Raw genomic sequence first — 7,795 nt, forward strand, 5'->3', positions numbered from 1 at the left:
CAGTCAGGTATTGTTGACAAAATCTCCAAGTTAGGTGTAATTCCTTACATAACTCATTGGATTTTTGTTTGGCTTGCAAGCAGGACCTAAGAAGTCAGGATTTATGAGACCATCTCCACAAGGAGACTGGTCATCAGTGAAGTACCCCAAGGCTCCATGCTTGGCCCACTTCTGTTTGTCATCTACTTCTCAGAAGTCAAGGCTAAAGTTAAAAGTCTCTGGCTCACCAGGTTCACAGATCACTTGAAGTTGGTAGCTGTTATAAGTTCTCGCCAAGGCACAAACATCTTGCAAGTGTGTTTAATATGGACAGATAACTGGTGCCAAAGCCATGGCCTAAAACTTAGTGGCAAAAAATGTATTAAGTTGACCTTTGGTTGACTGTCAATGCAAGTTAATTACTCTAGCAAATAAATGCCCCTAAGTGTTGACCCAGTAGTAAGGGATCTGGGAACATATGTAGACAGCAAACTGGCCTTTGTCAACAAGTAGCTAAGATAATAAGAAAATCATTCTATGTCACCCATCTTATAGGTAAGAGTATGGTATCCAGGCCTAAGGCATTTATAGTATCACTCTACTTGGCCCTTATTAGATCCATTGTTGAATACAATGCCTCCTTTGACATGTATTTAACCAGACACTTGTAACAGTTGGAATACCCACAAAGGTTTCTCACCAGAAGAATTCAGGGCATGAATACCCTGTCTTACACTGATTGCCTGAAAGCTCTGTCTTTGCATTCAGTCTCCCACAGCCTGCTGAGAGGAGATCTTTGCCTGATTTACAAGGCTTCCTTAGATGCAGCCCTGATGGATCTGTTGCACAATGACAAAACTAACAGTGCCAGAAACAATTGATTCAGGAATCTGAACTTGTGACATAAACAGAATGTGCTGGAGAGACATATGCGTCCCAAAGGATTTTCACACTTTGGAATTGCCCCCCCCCCCCATCCATGTAAAACAGAGTTCATCCCTGACCCTATAAAAACAAAATTTTGACAATTGGATGGGAAATCATAATTTATCTCCCAGTCTGGTTCATAGGTTCGTAGGTAGGTACTAAGCTATCAGCCCTAGGGCCTATACAAGCCCAGCCAAAAAGGTACCCTCGCTTTTGCCACCCAAGAAAATTATTTTCCTGTGTCACTGTCGAGCAGAGCCACAGAAATGATCCCCAGGGTGAATTTCCTATTTCCCATCTAATCATCAAGATTTTTCTTGAAGAGTGCTAATGAGGAGCTTTGTTTGTTATAGATAGGTAGTTTATTCCAGAGTATGGGAAGTCTCTGGGACAGTAATCTATCCCTCCAGCATGTTCTGTTTGTTGTGGTGACAAGGTTTAGGTCCCTAGAGCATGTAGCTCGGAGGGATTGTGATTTCTTTAAGTGGAGCATGACCAACAGCTCTGGGTTTGACATATCTTTGTATGTTAGGCAGAGATCACCTCTGAGTAGGCGATATGTGACGGAGTAAAGCTGCAGTTTTTTTAAGATGGTCTGCGTAGGGCATCTGTTTGAGGCAGGTAATCCTCTTTGTGAGGTATTTCTGTGACCTTTCCAGTTGTTGTAGATGTCTTGTGAGGTACCTACCAAAAAGGGCATTGTACTCTATAATTGGTCTAATGAGTGATGAATAGAGGGGAATACTTTTTTTCTGGATGAGAAACCTTTTGTGATGAGGTGTGCCACGTAGAAGGATTTCCTGACTACTGTGGTGATGTGATTATCAAAGGAGAGACTACTGTCCACCTGTGTCCCAAGATCTCATTACACTTTCGGTGTTAAGTATACTACCGCCTATGCTGTAGTTCATGTGTAGAGAGTTTTTACCAAAGGAGATGACAGTGCACTTTTTGGCATTCAGCTTCAGGCCATGGCTTTGACACCAGGCATCTGCCTCAGTGAGGCCCTTTTGTAGGATGTCCATATCATTAGGAGTCTCGATTATGGCTTCTAGTTTGCCGTCATCTGCAAACTTCATTAGCCAAAGACCTTCTGTGTTAGCCTGTACTTCAGAGAAGTAGATACCAAACAGGAGAGGACCCAGGACTGAACCCTGTGGTACACCACTTGTCACTGGTCTGAAGTCGGATTTGGAGTCTGCTACTTTCACAGTGTGGGTTCTGTCAGTGAGCCAGTTGGTAACCCATCTTGTGACATAGGGATTTATACCTAGTTTAGTGAGTTTATCTATAATTCCAGAGTGGGGGATGGTGTCGAAAGCCTTGGCAAGATCTAGATAGGCTGTGTGAACCACCTTACTCTTGTCTACGGCTTTGGTGACTGCTTCAAATAAGTCTATCAGGTTTAGGAGACATGATCTGCCTTTTACAAACCAGAACTTAGTTGTGTCCAGAGTTTGGAGATTACCAATATCTTTGTTTATACGTTCCATGATGATACGTTCCATGGCCTTGCAGACCAGGCTTGTCAGGCTAATGGGGCTGTAGTTCCCGGGGTCTGTGGTGGCTCCCCGTTGTGGAGTGGGATAAACGTCACTGTGCGCCATTCAGCGGGCACAAAGCCTGAGGTGAGGCTATGATTGAACATGGTACTTAGGTGGGGTGCCAGTTCATTCTGTAGTTCATGTAGAATGCAGCCTGGGATGTTGTTGGGTGCCATGGATGCTGTGTTCTTGGCTTTGGAGAGTGTGGTTTTTACTTGTGCAGCCAGGATTACAGGAACTTTGCATTCTTCCGGTATAGAGAATGGCCCTTTAGGGGATGAGAGGGGGGTAAAGTTAGCACTGAACCTATCTGCTAGGATGTTGGCAATATCAGTTGGGTCTGTATATTTAATGCCATTGTGCTGTAACTCAGAGCAGATCTGAGTGTTACCATTGAGATTCTTGACATAGCTATAGAATGCTTTGTGGTTGTCTTTAGAATCAGTGGTGATTTTGTTTTCATAACTAGATTTGGAGGATTTTATCAGGGATCACAGCTTCTTACTGAGGCTGACCAGGGAGCTCCTCCACTCATGGCATTTTACTCTCTTTTGCAACAGTTTCTTCCTTCTGTTGTATAGTTTGTTTATGGCAGGGGACCACCAGATTGGCTTCCTTTTTTTGGAGGATAGCATCTTGGTTCTGTTTGGGATAGCATGATCCATGCACTTGTCTAAGTGCTTATAAAGTGCAATTGTGTAGGATTCAGTAGTCATAACTGTATTGTCCATCTGCATGGGTGTCATGAAGTTCACCACTTCTGTCTTAAGAAGCATGAAGTTGGCTTTGGAGAAATGTTTTACCGTGGTTTCCTTAATGGGGGGTGGGGGCAGGATGTGGAGATCTAGGGTGATTAGCTTATGGTCGGATCAGACCAATGAGGCGTTGACTTCAGGTGTGGAACACCGGTCACTCATGTTGGTAATGACTAGATCTAGGATATTGTTACCCCAGGTGGGGGTGTGGATAAGTTGATCCAGGGCATTGGAGTTTATGAATTCCAGAAAGTGTTGAGCAAAGGAGTTGGTACATGAGTAGTTTTCCCAGTTAATGGTGGGGTAGTTGAAATCACCCATTATTAGGGTGTTTTGTTGAACCCTAATATTTTTCAGTACATCAAGAAAAGAGGAGTGGGAATCATGGAGCATGTGGGGGATCTGTAGCAAGCTACAATTTGGATTGCAGTTTTGCCCAGAGTTAGTTGCACTTGGATAACCTTGGATGCATTATGCTGAGCAACTAGCCTGGAAGTGTGGATATCCTTAATGAATATGGATACACCTCTGCCTTTGGTGTTCCGGTCCAGGTTACATGGCCAAAAAGTGTGGTATGAGTTATAGCCTGGTAGTGCAGGGGTGCTCTCTGGAGCCTTGAACCAGGTCTCAGTCACTGCACAGATATCAATGTTCTCCATTTTAAGGAGTGCCTCGAGTGAGTGCATTTTGAGATTTAGACTTCTAGCATTGAGTAGCATCACCCTCAGTTTATGCTTGCCTGTTCCTGTTACGGTGGTGAATTTGTCATTTGAACCTTGCCTAAAAAAGGCACTATAGGGGCGGCAAGAACCTTAGCCAGTATCCGGAATCCCAGGGGTGACAGGTGCAGGCCATCTCTGGCAAAGCATTGTGGTCTGTCGACCATGTCATCCCAGGCAGACAGATACTGGATCCCTTTAGAATGACACCAGAATCTTAGCAAATTGATGAAGTCAATCATTTTGTCCTTGTACTGCGGTATCATTCTGGGTGATGGCAGAATGCTACTCAGGGCTAGGGTCATACCTGCCTGGGCTACAAGATCGAAGAGCTCTTCCATGTCTCTTTTCATGTAGTCCAGGGAGGTATGTCTCAGGTCATTCACACCAACATGGACAATGACAGAGTCATATTTGTACTTGTTGTGGAGTGACCGGAGTGTGTGGGTTATGTGGTGGATCCTGGCACCTGAGAGGCAGCTGACAGTAACCTTCTCCTTGTTTAGCCTGGTGAGTGGGACATCAGTGTGCCTGACGATAGAGTCACCTTTGACTAGTGTATTGGGTATGTTGTTTTGCCTTATTGGCTGTGGTTGAGTGCCACACTGAGTCTGCGGGCTATGTGTCATTTGGGTTATGTTGGGGGGTGGAGGTTGCTTGCATTTCTGCTTTGGAGGTCTCTGTTGCTTATGCAGATTATTATTGAAAAACTGCAAATGTTTTTGTGTTTCTATGTGTGGATTTTGGTGGTGTAGATTTAATGAGATTATGTGATGAGTGTGGTGTGGTGCAAGTGTTTACCTTCTCCTCTTGACTGTCAAGTTCAGTCTTGGTTGGAGAGAGCGTTACCTCCAGTTTGGCTAGATAAGTGCATCTCTCATAGGTTGTAGTATTGGGTGGTAGGAGGAGAGGGTTGTCTGTGTACATGAGGCAATTTCTACATTGCCCCAAGATGCCAAGATTCATCAGATAGACAGGAGAGAACACTGGGAGCTGACCCTTGGACATGCCTGAATAAAAAACTATTTTCCTCTAGATAAGTGAGGAAAGTGAGTACAAGAGCTGTTTTTCTCTAAGCAAGTGAGGAAAGTAAGTACCAAAACTGTTTTCCTCTAGGTAATGAGGAAGGCTGAGTGCTGTAGTAATTAGTAGCTTATTTAGTGCTTACAACAAGTTTTGAACAAGTGCTCATCACAAATAAGCAAATTCAAGTGCTAAAACTAAGAATCTGTATCTGGACTAAACTAGTTACAGGAAAGGGGGGAAACAAGTGCAAATGCGGGCTTTTAAATCAGAAAGCTGAGAGATGGAAAAACTGCCCAAACAGCCAATAACTACAATTTCTGGGCCAGAACTACTCCTTATGTGGTAGATAGGTTACCTAGTGCTTACCACTCCCACTGATAAGCTAGAAGGCTTCCCTCCAACACAGAAAGCTTGGGGGGTTCAGAAGCTTACATACAGTCCTGGATACAGCAAATCTGAATCCGGACTACACTAGTTACAGGAAAGGTAGGAAACAGGCTTAGATTATTATTTTTTTGTTATACAGAAAAGTAGTTAAAACAGCAGTAAAAACAATTCAAATGCAGTGCAAGCTAGCACACTTTAGTATGTAGCAATGTTAGACCAAACAGTTTTAAAAAATGCAATTAAATTAAAAATCACTAAAACAAGTGCAGAAGGAGTCTATTAGATAGAATGAGGTAAAGAGAGGGGACTGGGGGGAGTGTCCCAGATCAAATCTACAGTGGGGCGGCAACTGCAAAGCCTTCAGATTTAAACAACAAGACAGGAATAGGTGCTTATAAAGTGCAATTGTGTAGGATTCAGTAGTCGTAACTGTATTGTCCATCTGCATGGGTGTCATGAAGTTCACCACTTCTGTCTTAAGAAGCATGAAGTTGGCTTTGGAGAAATGTTTTACCGTGGTTTCCTTAATGGGGGTGGGCAGGATGTGGATATCTAGGGTGATTAGCTTATGGTCGGATCAGACCAATGAGGCGTTGACTTCAGGTGTGGAACACCGGTCACTCATGTTGGTAATGACTAGATCTAGGATATTGTTACCCCAGGTGGGGTGTGGATAAGTTGATCCAGGGCATTGGAGTTTATGAATTCCAGAAAGTGTTGAGCAAAGGAGTTGGTACATGAGTAGTTTTCCCAGTTAATGGTGGGGTAGTTGAAATCACCCATTATTAGGGTGTTTTGTTGAACCCTAATATTTTTCAGTACATCAAGAAAAGAGGAGTGGGAATCATGGAGCATGTGGGGGATCTGTAGCAAGCTACAATTTGGATTGCAGTTTTGCCCAGAGTTAGTTGCACTTGGATAACCTTGGATGCATTATGCTGAGCAACTAGCCTGGAAGTGTGGATATCCTTAATGAATATGGATACACCTCTGCCTTTGGTGTTCCGGTCCAGGTTACATGGCCGAAAAGTGTGGTATGAGTTATAGCCTGGTAGTGCAGGGGTGCTCTCTGGAGCCTTGAACCAGGTCTCAGTCACTGCACAGATATCAATGTTCTCCATTTTAAGGAGTGCCTCGAGTGAGTGCATTTTGAGATTTAGACTTCTAGCATTGAGTAGCATCACCCTCAGTTTATGCTTGCCTGTTCCTGTTACGGTGGTGAATTTGTCATTTGAACCTTGCCTAAAAAAGGCACTATAGGGGCGGCAAGAACCTTAGCCAGTATCCGGAATCCCAGGGGTGACAGGTGCAGGCCATCTCTGGCAAAGCATTGTGGTCTGTCGACCATGTCATCCCAGGCAGACAGATACTGGATCCCTTTAGAATGACACCAGAATCTTAGCAAATTGATGAAGTCAATCATTTTGTCCTTGTACTGCGGTATCATTCTGGGTGATGGCAGAATGCTACTCAGGGCTAGGGTCATACCTGCCTGGGCTACAAGATCGAAGAGCTCTTCCATGTCTCTTTTCATGTAGTCCAGGGAGGTATGTCTCAGGTCATTCACACCAACATGGACAATGACAGAGTCATATTTGTACTTGTTGTGGAGTGACCGGAGTGTGTGGGTTATGTGGTGGATCCTGGCACCTGAGAGGCAGCTGACAGTAACCTTCTCCTTGTTTAGCCTGGTGAGTGGGACATCAGTGTGCCTGACGATAGAGTCACCTTTGACTAGTGTATTGGGTATGTTGTTTTGCCTTATTGGCTGTGGTTGAGTGCCACACTGAGTCTGCGGGCTATGTGTCATTTGGGTTATGTTGGGGGGTGGAGGTTGCTTGCATTTCTGCTTTGGAGGTCTCTGTTGCTTGTGCAGATTATTATTGAAAAACTGCAAATGTTTTTGTGTTTCTATGTGTGGATTTTGGTGGTGTAGATTTAATGAGATTATGTGATGAGTGTGGTGTGGTGCAAGTGTTTACCTTCTCCTCTTGACTGTCAAGTTCAGTCTTGGTTGGAGAGCGTTACCTCCAGTTTGGCTAGATAAGTGCATCTCTCATAGGTTGTAGTATTGGGTGGTAGGAGGAGAGGGTTGTCTGTGTACATGAGGCAATTTCTACATTGCCCCAAGATGCCAAGATTCATCAGATAGACAGGAGAGAACACTGGGAGCTGACCCTTGGACATGCCTGAATAAAAAACTATTTTCCTCTAGATAAGTGAGGAAAGTGAGTACAAGAGCTGTTTTTCTCTAAGCAAGTGAGGAAAGTAAGTACCAAAACTGTTTTCCTCTAGGTAATGAGGAAGGCTGAGTGCTGTAGTAATTAGTAGCTTATTTAGTGCTTACAACAAGTTTTGAACAAGTGCTCATCACAAATAAGCAAATTCAAGTGCTAAAACTAAGAATCTGTATCTGGACTAAACTAGTTACAGGAAAGGGGGGAAACAAGTGCAAATG

This window comes from Protopterus annectens, chromosome 15.part0, assembly GCF_019279795.1.
Source record: "Protopterus annectens isolate FY-2018-M chromosome 15.part0, PAN1.0, whole genome shotgun sequence".
Lineage (NCBI taxonomy): Eukaryota > Metazoa > Chordata > Ceratodontiformes > Protopteridae > Protopterus > Protopterus annectens.